This window comes from Lactuca sativa, chromosome 5 (assembly GCF_002870075.4).
Source record: "Lactuca sativa cultivar Salinas chromosome 5, Lsat_Salinas_v11, whole genome shotgun sequence".
Taxonomy (NCBI): Eukaryota; Viridiplantae; Streptophyta; class Magnoliopsida; order Asterales; family Asteraceae; genus Lactuca; species Lactuca sativa.
In genome coordinates this window covers 224,844,876-224,868,839 of record NC_056627.2, presented here as the reverse complement: position 1 = coordinate 224,868,839, position 23,964 = coordinate 224,844,876, and positions in this window count along the sequence as shown.

Sequence of the window (23,964 nt, the reverse complement as noted above, 5' to 3'; positions counted from 1 at the left end):
GCCAATATTGAGTCCGTCAGCACTGCTACAGCCTCTGCCCCCATTTGCTTGGCCAGGCGCAGGCCGACGAGTAGTGCCTCATACTCCGCCTCGTTATTTGAGGTGTGGAAGTCGAAACGGAGAGCATATGTAACTTCTTCTCCCTTTGTTCTGGTTAAGATTAGACCAACTTCTGAGCCCCCCTACTGGATGCTCCGTTAGTGTATAATGTCCACTTTCGACATTCCTCTGGGATTTCTTTCACTGCCATAATTCCTTCTTTGGATACATCTCCTTCTCCTGGGATTTCGAGTAGGAAATCTGCTAATGCCTGCCTCTTGATGCTCGTCCTTGGCCGGTAACTAATATCATGTTCACCCAACTCAATTTCCCACTTGGCAAGTCTGCTTGACGTTTCGGGCTTGAGTAAGATTTGTTTGATCGGGCAATTCGTCAGGACCTCTATTTGGTGTGCCTAAAAATATTGTCTCAAACATCTTGCAGCATAAATAAGTGCCAACACCAACTTTTTCCAAGGTGGGATAGTTAAGTTCAGGGCCCTATAGCGCTCGGCTAACGAAGTACACTGACTTCTGTTCCCCTTCTCTTTCCACAACTAGCACAGAAGATATAGCTTCGATTGAAGTTGAGAGGTATACCTGCAATATTTCACTCGGAATGGGGCTGGATATCATGGGTAGTCTGTGTAAAGCTTCCTTGATGCCTTGGAGTACAACCTCTATTGATGCTGTCCACTGGAAATTACTTTTCTCGATACAACCTTTTAGTGTGTTGAATAGCGGCATAGCTTTGTTGGCCGACTTTGAGATGAACCTACTGAGCGCTGTGATTTTCCCATTCAGTCCTTGTGCATCCCTTAGAGTACTTGGAGGTGGAGTTTCCATGAACTCGTCTACCTTTGTTAGGTTGGGTTGGATGCCTTGCCTGGTAACATAGTATCCTAGGAACTGGCCTTCTTCTACTCCGAAGGTGTACTTGTTCGGGTTCAACTTCATCTTTGCTTTTTCCAACGTTCTAAAAGTCTCTTTGACATCCTGTAACATTCTTGCCTCATCCTCACTCTAAATGACCATATCGTCGATGTATACTCGATGTTTCTTCCAATCTGGTTTGAGAACATGGAGTCAACCAAGCGTTGATATGTTGCCCCCACATTTTTACATCCAAACGATATTTTGGTGTAGCAAAATGTACCATGGTCTGTGTAGAAATCCGTTTTTCCTCGTCGTCCTTATTCATCAGGATCTAATGATATCCTTTATACGCATCCAGGAAGCACTTTAATTTGAAACCTTATAACGATTCTACCTTTTGGTTGATTTCTGGTAGGGGATAGCAATCCTTAGGGCACGCTTTGTTAAGATCAGAGAATTCGATGCACATGCGCCATAACTCATCATGTTTTTGTACCATGATAGGATTGGCTATCCAAGTTGGGAAGATTGCTTCTCTCAAGATCCCCGCCTTTGTCAGTTTAGCCACCTCCGCGTTGATCGCCCTATTGCGGTCCCGTCCTTGAACCGTCTTTTTCTGCTTAACCTCCTTTCTACCTGGTTTAATCATGAGTTTGTGTTCTAGGATTTTCCAGTCTACGCCAACCATGTCTGTGGGGGCCCATGCAAACACGTGTTTGTATCGCCTAAGGAGTTCGACGAGCGCCCGTTTGGTGTGCCCTAGGAGGTTGCGGACTATATTGATCGTTTGATCGGGGATCTCTTCATTGATCACCTCTTTCTCTTCTATCAATCCGCCTCGTGCCTTTTTGATTTCCCTTGTCATCTCGGCTGGTTGCATGATCGTAAAACATTGTAGTTGTCTTGGCGGTGTGGCCAAGATTGTAGCCGGTCCTTCGCTAGTGTTGAACTTTACTATCCCATGCATTGTTGACGGGATCGCTCCTAACTTAAGCAAAGATGGCCTTCCCAAAATGATGTTATGTTTTGCAGAGTGTCGAATTACAACAAAATCAACCAGAACCATTTTCCTTCGTTGCTTTTCATGACTAGTTAGTGTAAGGGGGAGGTGGATGGTGCCTAACAGCCATAGACTATGTCCTATGAATCCGACCAACCTTCCCGTTGTAGATCTCAGACCATCCTTCCACCTATCTGGGAGGAGACGGAAACAATACTCGTAGATGATATCTGCTGAGCTATCTGTGTCGATATACACTCTGTGTATGACCACGTCCTTAATAGAGGCTTGGATTATGAGTAGGTTATCACCTGTCCAGCCTTCCGATTTGGGATCCTGTGCCGAGAATGTGAGAGTTTGTGTCGTGACCACGAGGTTCTCTTGGCAGGTAGTTCCTTCGTGTCTACCCTTCTTGCCGCATATCATGAATATTTCTTTGGGTTGAGTACCCTCTCTCGGATCTCCTTTGGCGTTTTCTGCGTCGAATTTGGCGTGTAGGTTGCGTACTATCTCCACAAGATCCCCTTTGAGTTTTCTCTCCTCCATCTCTTTCTTAAGGACTGAGCAATTGGTGGTATCATGTGTTTTGCTTTTGTGGTATTCGCAGTACCATCCTTTTGGTGCCTTTTCTTGTTGCTTATCTGCAACCACATATACATCTGGTCGACGGCCCCGTCTGTCGTCTCTGACGAGTGACCTGAAGCAACCCAGCGGTCTCTTCCCTTGTCCGGAGTGTCTGCTTCCTTCCATCGTTTCTACGTGAGGTTAGTTATAGCGCTTGACTGTCATAGCGTTTAAATATGCTTGTTTCGCTGCCTCGCCTTCCTCTTGTCTTAGATATCTTTCCACCCTTTCCTTTAACTCGGCTCTTGTCTGTGGTTTTTTTCCCATGAGTTTTTGTGCAAAGGACCTGGCAGGAGTCCCCATGTGAAAGCTCCTGCTATAAGGCCCTCGTCATGACTTGACACGTCTAATGTGGCATTCATAAACCGTGTGAAGTATTCTCTTACGCTTTCCCCTTCCCTTTGCTTATATCCGATGATGGAGTGAGAATCGCCTTTGTACTTTCGTAGTTGCATGAAGTTTGTGAGGAACAGATACTTGAGTTGGCCAAAGTTGTAAATGCTACCTGGTCGTAGCGTCATGAACCACGTTCCTGCATTTCCATCGATGGTGGTCGGGAAATATGTGCACCAGAAATGCTCATCCAGTTTTAATGACGTCACCGTCCACTCATACGTATCAATGTAACTATCCGGATCGGTTTTACCATTGTAAGTTTTCAAGTTAGGGAGTTTCCCTGTATTTGGGATTTCGTAATCCAGCAGTTCCCTAGCAAACAGAGATGTGACACTCCACGACATGCAATCATGATTGGGTATGACTAGCGAGCCTTGCACATTATATTGGTGGGACGTGTTACACGACTGCGCCTCGAGATGACCGTAGAATGCCTGGTACCCTGGGTTGGGGCCATAGAAGGCTTGCTGCTGGAACGACAGCTGTAGCAAGTATCTTGGGTGCATGAGTTGAGGTTGGGTTGGGAGTTGTGTTGGTGTAGGTTGCTGTCGGCTCATGTTAGTGGTCACTATAGGTTCGCCCCATGTTCCTGTCGTAGGGTAGGAAATCGATGGTGGTGCTGTCATGGCTTGTGTGAGCGGTGGGAGCATCGGATGTGTGCTCTTTGGTATCTGGTTATGTGGCGGTACGTGAAATGTTGGTTGGGTGTTTGGTGTTTGGCTTATTGCCATCATTGCTGCGAAAAACGGTACTTGGTGTTGTACCACCGGGGTAAAGAATGGTGGTGTTTGGTTTACTGAGAATTGTGTCGCCATTGGCTGAAATGTCAATGGAGTCGGAAAGGGTGTGGCTAATGGTACCGTCCCCATAGTTGTCCACGGTTGTTGGGATAGTGGTTGAATGGTGGCCCCCGTGTTTGCTTCCGACGGTGTAGGGAGCAGTTGAGCTAGCTGCTGGCTTGTCGGAGGTACCACAGTTAGCACAGAGCTTGCCTCCCCGGTGAGTTCTTTGGTGGTCTTTATGGGCGGCGGTATGTCGTCCAACGGTGTCATGGAGCGTATGGGGCTGTTCTGGACTCCTTCAACTCCATCGCTTCCATCAGACGCCATTGATTATGTTGAACAGTGGCTTTAGTTTCGTTCTTCGTCACAGAAAACGGATGGCGCCAAATGATGCGACATACACTTGTAACTCCTGTTCGTTCTCTGGTATGACCCTATAAGGTATCTGCAAGGTCACAAGAGAAAACAACCGTCAGCCATTCCCGGGAGGAGGCTCCCAGAAGAACGCTTCGACAGTCAAGTTAGATGGAGTTTGTGGTGTTTTCAGTGAAAATTTCTCTGAGAAGATTGCTTACCTTTAGAGCTCCTGAGTGCGTCCTTTTATACTTAGCGACCCTGCTCGCCCGTACGAGACAGGATCGCTTTTATGGGACAAGGCCAGAGGCGCAAATTGGAGGATTGTGCGCCTCTTTCTGTCAGAGTACTGTCATTGGATCCAACGGTAATGCTCTGATCGTTTGCTTTGTCGCTTGAACGTATCCTTTGTCTTGACGACGGGAGCGTCCCTGGCGGGCATGAGCCTTTCACCGGGGCGCCCTGCTCTTAGGGGCGCTAGCGGGCGTTGAGTCCGCTTCTCTTGGCTCGGCTAGGGCGCCAGGTTTCTCGGCCGGGCGTGACTCTTCCATGTCGGCTTAGGCATGTCATCATATATAAACTTGCAATTAACATTTTCATTACTTTCTCACTTGTTATTTGTATTAAATGTCTCACCTAATATGTTATGCAAGTATTTAATACAGACATTAAAACCATAATATGTTTCAAACTAATACCTTGTTCTAAAGTTCATTTATGAGTGGAATGAAAGAGTTTGGAAGTAAATCATATGGAAAATGTGTTCTTGAGTTTTTTTAAGAGATACAATGGAAGGGGAGGGGAAGCAAAATAGAAGTCTTTTCATTCGCCCACTTTTGGGCAGACTAGGAGGGGAAGTCTAAAAAAGGATTGAATCATTCCGTTCAATTCCATTCATCTCTAACTCAAGAACAAGATTAATTGTATTTCATTCTCTTCAATTTCCTTCGATCCCATTCTCGTCCCTCTCCTTACATCTCACTCCTTCATTAAAAAAAACTCATGAACAAGGGTGGCTCGTACAGGAATAGAAATTGGTTGCTTCTTTGCAAGAATAACTTTGTAGGAAAACATGTTTTGACTCTTTGCTTAACCTACATATCATATCTTGGGACCATGATCTTGTGTATAATGTCCTTAATCATGTAGTGTCGCCCGGTCTAGAATTTATGAATCAATCGTTTTCATTTAAAGTTGAAAGTCCATAATTTTGTGGTTTGAGCTAGTCATAATTTTTGTATAGATCTACTCAGGATGTCAGACTGTGTATTGCAGTATTGCTTATATTGGGCTTGTAATGTGTGCAACCACACATGTATGTGTGACCGCACACGTGTGTACGGCTGCATACTCTTGTGCTGGTAGGAGGAGTACTATTTATAGCAACTGAGTTGTGTCAGATTTACTTACTTTCAGTCAGAACACTACAGTGGTTGTACTTTTCTCAAGTTGTACTTGACATTTACTCGTAATAGATGTGTGCATGCTTGAATTTATTTCTTCTTCTTCTACATTTCACCTTAATTGCAATTAACTTCATTGATTACTGAATTGGATCCTTAGTTTTGGGACTTACAATTGGTATCAGAGCCAATTTGGTATCAATTGAAGTTTTTTTTGGAGTGTGAGGGTGCAAAAATTTCACTGTTTCTGAAGTATTTTTGATTGAAGAACTGTTGTTTGATTCTTGCTTTTAATAGTTTGCAAAAGCTTGAAATCAAGTTTCATAAAAAATCTGAGAAAATCGGGTTTGTTGTCAACTGTTGAAGGTTTGCTGCCATAGTGTGTGCGGTGGAGCGTATTCTTGAAGTGTGTGTGGTTGGTTTTTACTGTTGAGAAGTGTAAGGCTGAGTGTGCGGTTACATTGTGTACGGCTGGATTTGTTATTAGTGTGTGCGGTTGAGATTTGTTTGCTGTTAGTGTGTGCGGTTAAGACTTGTTTTCTGTTAGTGTGTGCGGTTAAGATTTGTTTGCTGTTAGTGTGTGCGGTTGAGATTTGTTTGCTGTTAGTGTGTGCGGTTGAGATTTATTTGTTGTTAGTGTGTGCGGTTAAAATTTGTTTGCTGTTAAGACTTGTTTGCTGTTAGTGTGTGCGGTTAAGTACTATTGTGTTGTTGGGTGTACGGTTGAAGTCAAGTGTGTGATTAACCTGTGGGTGTCAAAATGGAATCTCAAAGTATGACTGCTCATCAAGATTTGGATGCAATTATGAGAACCACTACTCATATTCCCAGATTGCTATCAACTGAAGGATTTACTGAATGGAAATATCGAATTGAAAAATACATCAAAATGAAAGATTTCAAAATTTGGAGATGTATTTTAAGAGGACCAATTCGGATCACATCCACTCTAGACGATGGCATAGTAATTGACAAACAAATTGAAAACTACACTGATGATGACTTTGAAAGAGTTGAAGAACAAGAAAAGGCACTTGCTACACTTACCATGTCATTGTCTCCTAAGATAGCACAAGGATTTCATGAATACACGTCAAAAAAAGCATTGTGGGAAGCACTCATAGAAGTTTATGAAGGAAATGAAGACATGAAGCAAAGCCTGCAAGACATGCTTCGACAAAAATTCAACATGTTCAATTACGTATTGGGAGAAACACTGGAAAATCAACTGCAAAGATTTATCACACTAACTACCGAAATGAGCTCCGCAGGCGTGAGGGTTACTAGGTCCGAGATTAACAAGAAGCTGCTAAATTCTCTTCCAAAATCATGGGACATGAATGTCTCAGTGATTAAAAAGACAAAAGACCTAAATCGATTGAGTTTATCTGAAACAATGGCAATCATCAAAGCTTGCGATCTTGATGATAAACAAAGAGAAATTGACCACGTCAACTCATACTCTACAGCTAATCTTGGAATTCAAAACAACAACACCGCTTTCTCAAGCTTTACCACCAATCCAAATTCTCAAGTACATATTCCCTAAGTTCAACCTTATGCAGTTCATCAAACCACACCATTCAACATATCTCAAATGCAACATACTCAAGTCCCTAAATCTCAAAACATATCTCAAGTTGGTTCGAGTGTTGTTTCTTCCACAGGTGTGTCAGTTCAATCTCAAGGAATTGGTTCCCCAAGTTCATCTGCAAGTGAAAAAGAGGAAAATTTGGCTCTAGCTACTGGATTAGTAAATTGTTCTAATGCCTTTGTTGCCGGAGAGCTCTCTCTACAACTTTCATTCGCTGATCTCGACCAAATTCACCCTGAAGATGTGGAAGAGATGGATATTACTTGGCAAATGGAAATGACAGTGTTCAGGGCTAAACAATTCTCAAAGAAGACTGGAAAGAATAATTGGAGTGTAAATTCTGACAAGAAGATGGGATTTAGTAAAGGAAAGTTACGGTGTTACAATTGTCATGAACCAGGTCACTTTGCAAGGGAATGCCCAAAACCCGATCGACGAGAGAACTCTGAAAGAACCATGGTGCTAGTAACTTATGTTCACAGCAACAACAAAGGATCATCTTCAATAAATCAGTCTGCAAACATGGCAATGGTGGCCCAATCGTTTAGTTGGGAAGATCAAGTTCAGGCCCTAAACATTTTAGGACCTGAAAAGGCAAATCTTGCTTATGTCAAGGAAGAAGATGAAGAAATGGAAGCAGATCCAGAAGAGCAAATGATGAATCTGCAATTTGCATTCATGGTGCAAACCACTCCTGAACCGGTCAAATCTGAGGTTAGTGAATTCGGTTGCTCTCCATCCTGTATTAAAACTGTTAAGTTTTTAAGAGATCAAATTGAGATAATCAAAAGAGAGAACGACGACTTGAAATATGAGGGATATACTCTTAGAAAAAATCAAAAGCCCTTAAAAACTCAATTAGAAAATAAAACAAAAGATTTTAAAAAGTTGCAAGAAGATTACAGCAACAAATGTGAGAATTATGATCATCTCAAAAGAAAATTTTCTGCTGTAACTGTGGAACTTGACACATTAAAAAACTGTTTTGAAAAAGCTGAATATAATTTCAAGAAATACGATGGTTCAAGTGAAAAGATTGCAAAATTAATTGAAGGACAATCAGATTGGAGGGATATCACTCATGGAAATAAAATAAAAGTTGGACTAGGATTTGAGAGTGTCCCTCCTCCCTTTAATCACAATTATACTGCTATTCATCTGTCTCAAGAAGAAATTGACAGAGAACCTAGTATGGTATATGGAAAGTCAGCTTCTGAGCAGTCAATACAGTCTAATAATGAGAGTTTGCATACTTACATTTCTACTTTAAATGCATATATATCAATAGTTCAGGGGGAGCATGAAGCTGAAACTTTTAAGTCAAATATTCATGTGTCTATGTCCGGTGTTAATTCTTGTGATGAGTCTGTGTCAAAAACAAATGCTAATGTTTTTGTGTCTGGGGGTGTTTTATTTCAGTCTGATAATTCTATGAATGATGATGTTGTTTCTAATCAAACTGATAAATCTGATTTGAATGTTTCTACACCCTCCACATCTGCATCAAAATCATGCGATGGAACTTGCAATTGTGGAAGTGTTAATAATGAAAATAAGAAGAATAAATCTGTAAACAGCAGTGCCAAAACCATTGATAATAAACAAATTTGTTTTAACTGTGGCACTACTGGACACATTGCAAGAAATTATATGAACCGGATGTTTGTTTCTCATACAACAAAAAGAGGAAATAGCAAATTTCGGGGACGATCTTTAACTAGAAAAACCCCCAGAACTCGTTCTCGAAATGGTGACATGAAAATGAAAAAGTCTCAAAAGAATAAATAGGTTTTTCGTAAAAACAACAGGAGTTTGCCAAAATCAACTCAGGATAAGCCTAAGCTGAATTTGCCACAGAGTAGGATTGGATCTTCAAACTCTTCAAGTAGAAAATCCACCGGCTCAAAAGAATCTAGAAAAATTTCAAAACCTAATTTTTAGTGGATACCTAAATCTCTTTTAAAAACAACTTCAGATCAGTCACCATTCACCTCTAAATCAAAGAAAAGAAAGAATCAAATGAAAAATATGCAAAAGGAAAGGGTCAACCCAGGATTATGATGACCTGGGTTCCCAAAACTAAATGATTCCGCTCATCGTGCAGGGACAGTTGCAGAGGAATATCGCTAGACGTTGGTATGTCGACAGCGGTTGCTCCCGGCACATGACTGGAGACATATCCCAACTACATGACATTCAAACTTTTAATGGAGGATATGTTTCTTTTTCGGGCGGAGAGGGCGGAAAAATTACTCAAAGAGGAACTGTTTCAAATAGAGTGCTGAATTTTGAGAATGTTAACTTTGCTCCGGAACTGAAGCACAGCTTGCTGAGTGTATCCCAGATATGCGACAAGGGCTACTCTACTCATTTCACAGATAAGGAATGTCTGATCTTAAAGCCTGGCATTGTTATCCCTGAAGATTGGATTCTTGTAAGATCTAAGCGAGATGAAAATGCCTACATTATAGACATGAATAGAAATTTCCCTGACGATGTCACCTGTGTATTCTCCAAAGCTTCTGAACAAAATGCGATGCTGTGGCATCGTCGTCTCGGTCATGCGAATGCAAAGAACTTGAATCAGATTGCGAAAAATGAACTGGTCCGAGGGTTACCTGTCAAAGATTTCATTACTTTTGAAAAATGTGTTTCCTCCGCTCAGGGAAAACGTCATCGAAAACCACACTTTCCAAAGTAGATAAACTCCATAAGTCAAGTGCTCGAGTTGTTACATATGGATTTGTTTGGTCCAGTTAATGTTCTCAGCATAAATCGTAACTCATATTGCCTTGTTGTGATAGATGATTACTCTTAATTCACTTGGGTTTTCTTCTTGTCCAACAAAGCTGGGATCCCTGACCTCATCAAAAGATTCATTGTGATGATCGAAAATCAGACCAACAATCGAGTGAAAGCGTTGCGTACCGATAATGGAACAGAGTTCAGGAATGCTGTTCTTGATCATTTTTGCGCTGAGAAAGGGATTTTGCGTCAGTTCAGTTCAGTTCGAACACCTCAAAAAAACGGGGTTGCTGAACGTCGAAATCGAACTCTAAAAGACGCCGCAAGGACGATGCTCAGTGATTCCAGGCTTCCTGTGTTCTTCTGGGCAGAGGCAATTAACACTACGTGTTATGTTCAGAATCGTGTGCTAATCAGCAAAGCTAGAATGAAGACACCGTATGAAATTCTATTTGGACACAAGCCATCTGTCAGCCATTTCCGAGTATTTGGCTGCCCTTGTACCCTTCTTCACTTGGAATCCAACCCCAAATTCAATGCAAAAGTCGATGACTGCTACTTTGTTGGATATGCTGCTCGAACTGCTTACAGGGTTTACAACAAGAAGACAAAACAAATTGTAGAATCTTTTGATGTTCGTTGGCTCGAAGAAAATGAGACAGATGCATGAGTAGGTCCTGATTGGCTATTTGACTACACATCTCCTTTCAAATCATTCAATGTTTCCTCAGATAATCAAGAAGGAACTACATCAAATTCGAAGAACATTATTGAAGATGAAGAAGACGAAGTCGTCTACCGACCACCACTGATATCTTCTGATCCTCAATTGGTGCCCTCTGTTCATGTTGAATCTTCTGAGTCTTCTCCTCAACAACCTTCTCCTGATGCTGTTGCTACTCCTCTAACTCCGGTGGAAAGAGAGTTCATGAACCACGAGACTTCCGCTGTAACTTCAAATCTGATGGAACTTCTCTTTCCAGAAAGTATTGCTGAAGAGTTTGTAGCAGATCCTCCGAACGAACTTTGATCATCTTCTGTGAATCACACAATAAATGATGGTTCGGTTAACATTCATACTCTTCCAGTCTCTGTCAATGATATCAACTACGAGATCCCTGCACGCATTCAGCGCGATTATCCAATTGAGAACGTCATTGGCCAGTTGGGCGACGGTGTTCAAATGAGAAGTCAAAGTGGGGATGTTAACACATGTCTCTACTCTTGCTTCATTTTTCAGATAGAGCCTAAATCTGTCAAAATGGCTCTGAATGAGCCTAGCTGGGTTGAAGCCATGCATGATGAACTGAATCAATTCGAAAAGCTCGGGGTCTGGAAGTTGGTGGAGCTACCAAAAGGAAAGAAATCTCTTGACACCCGATGGGTCTTTCGGAATAAACAAGAAGACTCCGATGTAATTGTGCGCAACAAGGCGAGATTAGTGGTTCGCGGGTTTCAGCAAGTTGAGGGTCTTGATTATATGGAAGTTTATGCTCCGGTCGCTCGTTTGGAGGCTATTCGTATCTTCCTTGCTTATGCTTCCTATATGAACTTCACAATATATCAAATGGATGTTAAGACGGCTTTCTTGTACGGCAAGGTCAAGGAGGAGATCTACGTTGACCAACCACCCGGTTTTGTTAACTCCAGACTTCCCAACCATGTTTACAAGTTAGACAAAGCTTTGTATGGTCTGCATCAAGCTCCTAGAGCTTAGTATGCTACCCTGACTCAGCATTTGCTCAATCACGGCTATTCCTGAGGAACCATTGATCAAACCTTATTCCTCAAACATGTCAGTCCAGATCAAATTCTTGTTCGAATTTATGTAGACGACATTATTTTCGGATCGACAAGCCAACAACTTTGCAAAGAGTTCGAAGCAATGATGAAGAAGCGGTTTGAGATGAGTTCGCTTGGGGAAATGACCATGTTTCTGGGGCTTCAGGTCCAATAATCTTCAACCGAAATCCTTATTCACCAAGCAAAGTATGTGGATGATGTACTTGAGAAGTTCGGGTTCCGAGACGTGAAATCTGCTCTTACACCCATGGCGGAAAGACCTCTTCTGACCCCTAATCTTGAGGGTGAATCCGTAGATCAGACGCATTATCGATCAATGATTGGATCATTCATGTATCTAACTGCCAGTCGACCAGACATAATGTTTGCGGTCTGTCAATGTGCTCGCTACCAGGCTAATCCTAAACTCTCTCATTTACTTGCTGTTAAACGGATTTTTCGGTATCTCAAAGGGTGCCCAAAACTGGGTCTTTGGTATCCAAAAAATCCAGAATTTGATCTTTATGCTTTTGCAGACAGCAACTATGGCGGGTGTGAGCTTGATAGAAAATGGACTTCAGGCGGATGCCAATTTCTGGGCGATAGATTGGTTTCATGGCAGTGTAAGAAGCAGCATACCGTTTCGACCTCAACAGCAGAAACGGAGTATGTCGTTGTGTCTGCTTGTTGTTCACAAGTCATCTGGATCCAACATCAGCTGTTGGACTACGGTTTGAATTTTCAAGAAACCCCTCTTTTCTGTGATAATGAGGCTGCGATCCCAATTGCCAAAAACCCGGTCCAGCACTCAAAAACCAAGCACATCGACATCAAGATTGATTTTATCAGAGAATGTTATGAGCGTTCGCTCATTCGGATAGAACAAGTCCGCTCTGATAATAATGCAGCAGATCTTTTCACCAAGCCGTTTAACAAAGCTCGATTCGATGTGCTGGTTAATTTTCTAAAAAGTGATTCGTTTTGAGGATTAATTTTTTTATGCACTTCTTAGGATAAATTTGCACATTTTTATTATCTTTATATGCACAAATTTAGGGGGAGAAAATCAGAAAATCCAAAAACATAAAAAATTAGAAAATCCAAAAACATTAGAAAATCAGAAAATCCAAAAACATTAGAAAATCAGAAAATCCAAAAACATAAAAAATTAGAAAATCCAAAAACATTAGAAAATCAGAAAATCCAAAAACATTAGAAAATCAGAAAATCCAAAAACATAAAAAATTAGAAAATCCAAAAACATTAGAAAATCAGAAAATCAGAAAAACAAAAAAAATTATTATGCTGGTTATAGAATGTGCTTGAAGGAGATATTTTGGGATGTGATATGATTATGTGATAACAGGCAACCTGAGTCTGCGTAACGTACCCAAAGTTGAAGGGTCTATGCTCTGGTTTGATGCGTCAGTAGGCACGAAAGAGTCTAAATGGTCATGACTAGGCAGAGTTGAACTTAAGAAATCAAATGACTTGACAAATCTTGACCTAGTTAGATCCGTTTGGCCTAACAATACGACGCTTGGATAGGTTGAGCAGGGAGATATATATGAGAATCTACTCGTCACATTAAATGAACTCGTATCTGGAACCGTGGTTTAACATTTCCTCCATGTGCGGATTCTGTCCTTAATTACGGTATTGATGGGGCAACTGGTATATTCCGATAAATTAGGTCTGTAGAAAATCATTTTCTTTCTTTCTGTCTATTAGTCATATGTTACCATCTCTGCTTGATTGGAAGAGATCCGACCTGGACTGTAACATATGCAACTCTATTTCTCTGCATATTATACATACATACATACATATATATATATATATATATATATATATATATATATATATATACACACACACACACATATGAAATTCCTCTCATCTGTTAGCCATATGCTATCCCCTTTGCGTGACTAACAATCCGACCTGGTACACAGCATATGCACTATAAGTGATAATACTCTAAATCTATCTTCTCTCCTAATGATGGTCTGCTCATCCGATGTAAGGAGTACTCTGGAAGTCCTTGATTACCGGGGCATATTTGGAAGCAGGAAACATGTTCCAGTACAATTAAAATTGAACACTCAAAGATTGTCTATAAATATCGCTGCTCAATTTAGGTGGACAACAATATCCCTGGTCGTCGTCAGCTGAATGGTCGTTAAGATATAGTATCTAGAAACTTAGGATCAGATATAATATCTAGGAACTTAGGATCACATTCTCTTGTCACTTATAGTATGTCCTAATTTTATCACAATTTTTCGTGTTTAAGTGGACAACAATACCGACGATCGACCAGACAAAGATGTGAATATGAAAGGTACGGACAAGCGGATAAAGGCTATCTAAAAAATTTGATCCCAAAATTTCAATAGGTTAAAACAATTTATATAGGTTTAAATTGAATTTTTTTTTTATTCCTCGTCGTTAATAGTATTTCCAATTTCATTTTATTCTATTCTATTTTATTTTTTATTTTACTGTTTAATTTTTTTTTTTTTAATAACAAGTTTATTTTGTTTTAGTTTTTATTTTTTAGGAATTTTGAATTTAAATCTCTTAATAATCCTCAAAATAATTCTTTTTTGAGACAATGGTGAGTGGAAGGGGCGTCGACTTTTAATGTTAAAAGGTAAGGTGGGGGGGGGGGGGGGGGAATGTAAATTCTGTGTATATAAATAGCGTGTGTGCGGTGAGTTTTTCACCGTCATTGCTTCTTGCCTCAACCGCACACGCACACAGTTTCTCTCTCAAACTCATATATATTCCATAATTTTTTGTGAAATCAAAGCTCTTACTCGGTAATTCTTATGAACACGACTTATTTTTCGATTATTTTCATAAAAATTTCCATTGTTTGCTGTTGAATCTTTATCAAAACTGTTTGTCTTCGAGTATAACCGCACACGGTGTGTGCGGCCGCACACGGGCGTGTGCGGATGACTGTGTGCGGCTGCATCTTTTTCAATAGTTTTGCCCTAATTACTTTGTGTGTTGACTTTCAGATTAAGATGGGAGACATGGAGTTCGCTAAAGTCCACAAGTACGCAATTTTTCTCGAAGACCCTCCTGCAGCTCACAATGACTTGAAATTCATTGTGGATGGTTTGAAGAAATCTTGCTTGGTTCATGTCCTAACTACAAGTCCTGCTATCTACCAGAGTTTGATTAAGGATTTCTGGAGGAATGCTGTTGTAAAAAAGAATGATCAGGGTGAAAAATTTGTTGAAGAAACAATCGAAGACAAGAAAATTCAAGTTACAGAAAACATCATTAGAGAATCTCTCCAAATTGAGGATAGACCTGAGTATCCCATGGAGATTGATGTTCATCAAACTCAGGAAGTATTAGAGCATATGGGATACGAGATAACTTTTCCTCCTACAATTAACAAGCTGCTTCCTCCTTGCTGGAAGTACTTGGCTCATGTGTTTGTGAGCTGCATTTCCGGTCGGAGATCAGGAGAAAACGAGATCTCTCTGGCCAACACTGGTGCCATTGCAGCATTGGTTGCAGGTTTTGAGTTCAATTTCTCAAAATTTATAATTAATGAAATGATACTAAACCTTGAAGGGAGCAAAAGGGACAAATTCTGGATGTATCCAAGATTTTTACAAATTATCCTTAACGTGACTCACCCCGAGCTGCAGAGAGGAAATGATACTTTGGATTTCAAATCCATTGGTCCAAGTGCTTTTGGAATAATGAAACAAAAGAGAGGCGGGAAGTTTGTATTTGAAGGAAAATATCCTTTAATAAAATTTGGAATTTTTAAAGAGAATGATAGAGAAGAATCAGAAGAACAATCCATGTCGATGGAAAATGAAGATATTTTTCACTCTCCCTCCGAGCCTGAAGTGGAGGAGATTCATGACTCTCCCACAGCTTGTGTAGCTGATGAGAATGATCTTCAGAAAGCAAATGAATCAAAATCTTCTCGAGAGGATGATGACGATGATCTTTATGAAGATGTGGAGTTTTTAAAAGAAATTGACTTTACGGGAATCAATGACGACATTCCAACAAACATAGAGTTTGATCTTGGTGATGAAGATTTTGATCCTTTTCTTGATATTCCCAGCAGCCGTGTTAATAAAGTCAATGAAGTTGCTTCTTTAGTAACCAAGACTAGAGATAAAGGAAATGTTCTCAAGATTCTACTCTCTACTTCGAAGCCCTTGGAGGTCGCACCAAGCCAAGGAGATGTGACATCAGAGATTCCTCCCTCTGTGCCACTTATCTCAACTTCTGCTCCAGTCAGTTCTGATTCATCTAAACCTCAGACTTCTCAGACTTCCATAAAAACATGCCAATCTCTTGCAAGTCTGGAGGTACCTGCTGTAAGATGTGCACCTCAAGTCCTTTTAACAATCATTGCTACCTCTGCTCACTCTCCTCCAAAGCAAACAGATGAAGGTCCGAGTACCATATTTGAGACTGGTGGATCCTCATCCATTCCAAAATATTCTCCAACTTGACCTTCACTTGATGAGGCTTCTATTATATTAGTAAAACATATGGCTCTATCTAGTCCAACTTCCTCACGCAGAAAAGGAATATCATTTAAGGAGGGTCGGACACGTGATGACAAATCTTCTTCGCCTGATCTTTGAGAGGAGATTGGGATTCTCCGTCAAGAGCTCATCGAGAAATCAATTCAGACGGATTAGCTTTCTGCATACATCTTTGAGCTCAGGGCAAAAGATGAAGAACAGACCAAACAAATCAAGGATCTATAAACGAGTCTTGGATCTGTATTAGCCAATTATTTCAATCTCAAGAACGTGTTGTATGATGCATTTGGTGAAAAAGTCAAAGCCCTCTTCCAACAGCCTCATGGAATAGCTGATCCTCTGACTGTTCAATCACCTTCAGCAACTGATGATCTTCCTGTCAACTCACCTGCTCCAAGATCAACTACAATTATCAACAGGTTTGAAAAAGAACCAGAAGGAAGCAAAGCCAGAATCACAATCAAACAGGGCAAAAGAATCATAACTGCAAATCAAAGCGAAGGCCTTTTATTCATGAAAAATTCTAATGAAAATCGCAAGGCAACAGACCCTGTTTTGACTGTAACGGATTTGAAGAAAAGAAAGTTCGGTGATGAGTATGGAGACAGGTCCGGTATCTGAATATGGGCCTTTGATCCAGAGACAAATTTGTGGGTTGTAAAGCGAAACTCAGGAGCATCTGAATGTTACAAAATCACCCACGATTTCAACTCTTGGACCAAAACTGATCTAGCCGAATTATGCAGGGCCCCATTTCATAATCACTCTAATAATCCCAGTGCCTCTAATTTCAAAAGGTTTCTCGACAGACAGGTCAGAGAAAACTTTCCATCAATGAAGACTGCAAGAGCTCTGTATAGAAAAGACAAAGATGTTCTTGATCCGGAATCAGACGAACCCATGAAGATCATACTCTGGCCTGCAACTAAGAAACAAAAGGAAATTCCTATTCCTCAACATTTTCATGAGGGATATCTGGATAATATGGAATTTTGGGCCTATGATGATGAAACTGCAACTGCAGCTATCAAATTCAAGGATTGAGAACACGTTCTGAGATTGATTAGTTCCAAAGATCTTCTTCGTTTCAGAGAAGGGGATATACGGACTCTGGCTCGTCATCAAATCATTTGCAAAAAAGATGTCATGGAAGCTGCTGCTAAAGAATTCACTGCAATGGTGGCTACGATCATCAATGGAAGAATGTGGATGGGATCGATGGGGAGATCGGATCTAAGGTTGTTTGAGAAGCCTGCTGAAAAGCCAAACGAATGAAGTTCAAGACCATGCTAGTCTCAATCCAAGGGGGAGATTGAAAGTCCATAATTTTGTGGTTTGAGCTAGTCATAATTTTTGTATAGATCTACTGAAGATGTCAGAGTGTGTATTGTAGTATTGCTTGTATTGGGCTTGTAATGTGTGCAGCCACACATGTGTGTGCGGCCGCACACGTGTGTACGGCTGCACACTCTTGTGTTGGTAGGAGGAGTACTATTTATAGCAATTGAGTTGTGTCAGATTGTACTTACTTTCTGTCAGAACTCTGCAGTGGTTGTACTTTTCTCAAGATGTACTTGACATTTACTCGTAATAGATGTGTGCATGCTTGAATTTACTTCTTCTTCTTCTACATTTCACCTTAATTGCAATTAACCTCATTGATTACTGAATTGGATCCTTAGTTTTGGGACTTACAATAGTAGATTGATTGGATTGAGATGTTGTGTGATGATTGGATTGAGATTTTGTCAACTAACCGCCAAGGATAATACAAGACTCTCTAACTTTAGGAGACATGTGTTTAAAAAAGTTAAAATATAGGATAGTGTGACATTTAGGTATCTGAGGGACTTTTTTAAGGAAAACAAATTTGTTAAATTGTCTGACAAGTATGTGTTGGGTTTTCTATGCATCAAATACACTTAAACTAGGTAGTAAAAAAAATCAAACTATGATATATCTAAGTGTACATGCAACCTAAGGATCTATGGACTCAACTAATAACAGGTACCCTATGAAAACATAAACATAAAGAAGATAAGCATACCTCTTATGTAGCCCTTGATCTCAATGCTTGAGATCTTGATCTCCATAAGGTTTCTTGGATGAGAGGAACCAAACCAGAATTCCTCTAATGGTATTACACCCAATGACACCAAAGAGTGGAATCAAATTGTCACACCCCCGATCGAGGCGGCGGAACGTGCTGGGTTATGCAACTTAGTTCATGGATCACATGCAATTGGATATATATCATAAGTACAACGATAAAAAAACAGTAGTTGTATTCCATATTGAAGTTTGAATACAAGATTCTTACATATAATAATAGAGAACATGAATTGCCTTTAACAGGAAAGCAGATATAACAAAACTAGAAAAGACTAGGTCACCTGAAATCCACGACTATTCCCTCGTCTGACATGTTTGTTTAGTAATTTCTTAAGAGTACATGTAATTTTGAAGGTCGACACAAGGTTGGTAAGAGTTACAGGTTTTCTGCTAGTATGATAATGATAATTTTAAAATGACTAAAAAGTATTTTTCCTTATATGTAAAACCATACTTAAAAATGTTTTATAGAGAGAGAAACCAACTCCATGGTTTATATATATATATATATATATATAGAGAGAGAGAGAGAGAGAGAGATATCCAGTTAATGTTTATAGAGAGTCTGATAGCCAAGCTACGAGACTGAAGTACCCCCTACAACGCTTCATTGGACATCATAGAAACGACTGAAGATAGTAATCACCCGCTTCGACTTGACCGTTATGATTGTAGCTAGCAACTACAGGTGGGGGTGTCAACCCGTATAGATCTATACATACGGATCTCGCTCTAAGGATTAAGGGTTACAGTGGTGTGGGTATACTAAGTGTTTATACTTAGGTAATGAATAACGAATCACTATAAAAGTCATTAACTAATGGACACGAATAACTCACCCTATCTTATACGTGGATAATAATCTCAGACCAAGAGTGGATAACCCTAACTTATATGTGGATAAGTCACTAGGCAAAATGATTTACTATGGATAGAGTTTTACTATAAAATCTGAGTATGTTCGATAAGTATAAAAGTGTACGATACTCGCTTAAATAAGTGGTAAATCTCATAGTTAGTACATGTATAAATTCCAAGTTATAATATATATATATATATATATATATATATATATATATATATATATATATATATATATATAAAGTTTATAACAAGTTTTGTTTAAACAAAATATGTTTTAAACTAGTAATAATTGTAACCAAGATATGATTTTTATGAGTGTTTTGCATAAACTAAATAAGTGTTCACATGTATTCCCCCTCCTTCTGAAATATATAAAAGCTATAAAAAGGGGGCGTAAACGCTCACCTCTGATGCATGATTTGTGATTAAGATTCGAGAGTGTGGTCAGTTTTGAGAAGTACTTCGAGAAAGCATGAAAATAGCAATAAACTTAAACCAAGATAGTTTTTTCTTCTTTAACCCACTAAAATGATGAAGCATGGGGGGTGAACACATTTGGAAAATAAAAGAAAAAGATCCATGAAGACAACCTTGGTGGATATCAACGGTAGAGGGTGGCAGGAGGTTGCTCCGATAGCTTCTTCTTCTGTTCCGACAGCGAACGATGAGAAGGTGTAACACCATAAATTTTCAAATAAAATTTTCATTTAAAATTGCATAATCCTCATAACACATTTTACAAAAATCTCATTTATTTGAATTAAAAATTGCAACTCGATAATTGTTTGATTTAAAATCCAGGATCTTCAAAACGTCACTCTTTCACTGGTGTGTACAATCAAGCCGGTGCCTTCCCACGATCCTGAGAAAACATGAAACACATAACACATAACACGGTAATCACGAAACATAGTGAGTTCCCCAAAATACCAGATATAGCACATTAGCCACTCGAGGCTATAACTTTGTAAGACCCTCCGGTCTATGTGTCTCAGTGGGATCCTCCAGTCCCATGGCTCGTTGGACCCTCTAGTCCGGTCTCAATGAGGACCCTCCAGAATCACAGGTCGTTGGACCCTCGGGTCCGGTCTCGGTAACACATAACATAGCATATATATCACACAGATAAAATGCATAACTCAAGTAAGCGCATAAGACCCTCTGGTCACACATAAATACCACTCAAGGTAAAGTATAGTGAGAAGACTCACCTCGTAAGCCAGCAAGTAACAGTCTCATACTTGGAAACCTGGAACTAGCCTCTGCCTAACATATAGGATAACATCTCTAATTAATACTCTATTCATACTCAAAAACACCAAAGGCTATTCTTTTTCTCTGTCTAACTCTTGAAGTGGATGAAAGACCATTTTTTCCCCTCCATGGTCTCCATTACTCATGATTGACCTAACTCTAAAGTCAACAGAAGTCAATCTCGAGTCAACAATCCATGTTTGTCTCGAATCTCCGAGTACACCTATGTGACTCGTCGAGTCCACTTATTTCCTTAGAAGTCTCATGAAGTTCCAGCTCAAATCGTCGAGTTGACCCCTAACTCGCCCAATTATCACATGATCAAGCTCATCAGGACAAACCTGTAACGCCCGCAAATTCGGGCTAGCCAATTAGAGGCAATAGGGGTCGAAAACGACTTTTCGAAAAAAGATTATTTAGAAAAAATAATCATAACCAAGTTGTAGAATATTTCACAAGGTTTCCGTACATATAAAGAATGCCGAAATCCGCGTTATAACGAAGAAGTTATGACCCGCTGAAGTTTCATGACGGAACCGGCATGATACCGGGAGCGTAAATAGTGAATTTACGATAGAGGGAGAGTTAGCCTTAGCGATTTAAATGAAAGTCGTAGAATATGTTAAACTAAGAACATCTATAAAAAGAACGCCCAAATCTGACTTCGTATGAAGAAGTTATGATTTTTCGAAGTTTCGGACTAGCAGTGTACAGCCCGAAATTCGAATATTAGATCGAGCGGTTTTTAGCCAACACAACCTAAACGAGAATCGAAGATCTCGTTAAAAGTAGCGTAACGAGAAAAAGATGGGCGAAAACGGACGTCGGATGAAGAAGTTATAAGGATTTAACGGACCAATCGTGTCCCGGCCCGTTCATAATTAAAAATTTAAAATCGAGCCAAAATTAGCCAACGAAATCTAAACGAAAGTTGTAGAGTACGTTCCCACCTTCGCGTGGATATAAAGAACGTCGAAAACGGAGGTCGTACGCGAAAGTTACGAATTTTTAAAGTTGAGGGTGCAAATTGCGAAATCTGATGCGAGATGGATGACATGGCTGCATCTGGGCCGTTGCTTGTTGACCAAGGCTTCGCTTCGGATTGTGACACGCCACCCTCACAGTACGCCCCGCGTCCGAAGAGGTTACGCCCCGCATAGGTCTGATTTGATCCATCTGATGGGTGCAAGACAGCTGGGTCCGAGCTGGTGATCTTATCCGAGGAGTACGCCCAGCGTACCCTCGGTACGCCCATCGTAATGTCCGAAGCCTGACCCTATAAATTGAGGTGCGAGGCTGCCATTTCTCTTCACCCCAAAACCTCTTCTTTCTCTCACTACTTTCTCTCTCTAGCACCTCTAAACACCCCTAAGCCCTAGATAAAACCCCTAGCACCCTAGGGAAGCCCCGAGGCTCCCGGAGTCCCGAGAAAAAGGAGTCTTTCGGTTTCGAAACGCTGCTCCAATTAAGTTCCGATTTTCGATAAAATTCGCTGTAAATGTGCTACGCTTACGCCATTTTTAATATAGCTTTCAAATAATTATAGGAATGTTATTAGTTCCTTAAAATAATTATTTGGGCTATTATTATGAATTATATTGAGTGTTATTAACGCTTATATAATAATAATAATAGTCAGACTAATTAATTTGTCGCGGTTATCGTTAGACTAAACCCTAGTGGTATTGATACTAGGTTTTATCGAAGGAAATTGTTTTGAGAGTATCGAAGCGCTGTCTGAGTGCTGAATCATCAGTTTTCAAGTGAGTGCATGGTTCCCTTCAACTTACACATAGATATGAAGTATTTACTACGTGCTATGTGTGCATATTGTCTGTTTACTTGCTGTCTATGCTCAGTGAAAGATTTTATACATGTTTTAAATGATTTAAACTATATATGTATTTTATATCTACGAAAATGTTGGGGTAAAACATGGGTAGATATAATAGATGAAATATGAGTTGGATGACGAGTTGAGAGGTGATATAGACTATGAGGTGTGGGTGAGAGGTGTACGATGTGAGAAGCCTTTTTCCCAAACGATGTTCCCGTCATTCAGCAGAGTATGGATGACAACCACGGACTATCCTAGATAGTCCAGTGGAATACTAGCAGGTTCGCAACCTGTAGGTGTTGTGAACGATGTGTTCACCCGGTGTACTCTAAACCTTGGTGATCATGCAGACTTGATACCTAGACCCTGGCGATCATGCAGACTTGGTGCCAAAACCCTAGCGACTATGCAGACTTAGTGCCTATTGTATAAATTCTGGCGACTATGCAGACTTAGTGCCTAACCCCGGTGACGATGGACTTCGTGCCGATTCCTTAGGATGATCCTTAGGAATGTATGAACGAGGAATGGTTGATTCTTAGGGTAGATCCTTAAGAATAAAGAAGATAATGGGGATGGGTAATTGAGTTGATTGTTTGATTATTTGAACATAATAATTATATTATTGTGGGTTGAAAACCCTATGTACTCACCAGGTTTCCCAACTTGACCCACTCAGTTTATTTATATCACAGGTGTTGATATGAAGTCACATTACACTGAGAGATTTAAAGAGATGTAGATCACTAGTATAAATAAATGTAAGTTCTGTTTATGCTTATGTTTCTGTATTAACGATGACATCCCAATGTTTTAAAATGAACAAAATACATTTCTTCGAAAATGTTTTATAAACGTATTTATCGTGTTTTTCTGGGAACAAATTCCGCAACATTTTTATTAAAAGAAGTACTCTGATTTTTATAAAGCGTAAACAAAACGGGTCTTTTCTGGCCGTGATTTTGGGGATGTTACTGTTGGTATCAGAGCATTAGTTTAAGCGAACTAGGAATATGGATTTATTTCTAGACTTAAACTTAGAATGCTAAGCGATGATTGTGAGGTGTGAGCACTAGCTTATTTTAGGAATGATGCCTAAATTGCTTTTATGTGCTAAATGATTTGTTATGCTATAGTTTGATCGGATCTATGGTCTGTTGTCGACCGAATCTGGAAACCTTATGTGTTTAGGATTCTAAACGTATGAATACGATATTAGAACTAGCATGTAAACATTTCGGAGTGATAAGGATGATTTAAACGTCAATCCTAAGTAAAGGTCTAGATTTACCTCATTCAGTGTATAGATCAAGATGGTAAGAACACGTAGCAGAAACGTGAATGCAAATGGGAACCAAGATCAGCCCCCAGTGATTGAGCAAATACCGGTTGTGGTAGCCGCTGCTGAGCCAATAATGATGGCCGGAGTGCAAGCAATGATCCAGGCAATGTTGGATCGTTAAATGGAGGAAACCAGACGTTTGCTCCAGCAAAATCGAGAGGAAGCGACCATACATATTGAACAGCCCGAGTTGAACGAAGGGCAAACTGAGGAGGGAAACTACAGTGGGACTGTTGGTCAAGCCAACCCACCGATAGTTAGGCGAAACCACCAGGATGGAGGAAATGACGGACGTGGATGCAAATACAAGGATTTCATGGCGTCCAAACCACCGAGTCTATCTGGAAGCCCGACGCCGGTGGAAGTCATGAACTGGATCTCCGAGATGGAGATGATGTTTGAGAGTTGCGAGTGTAGCAACAG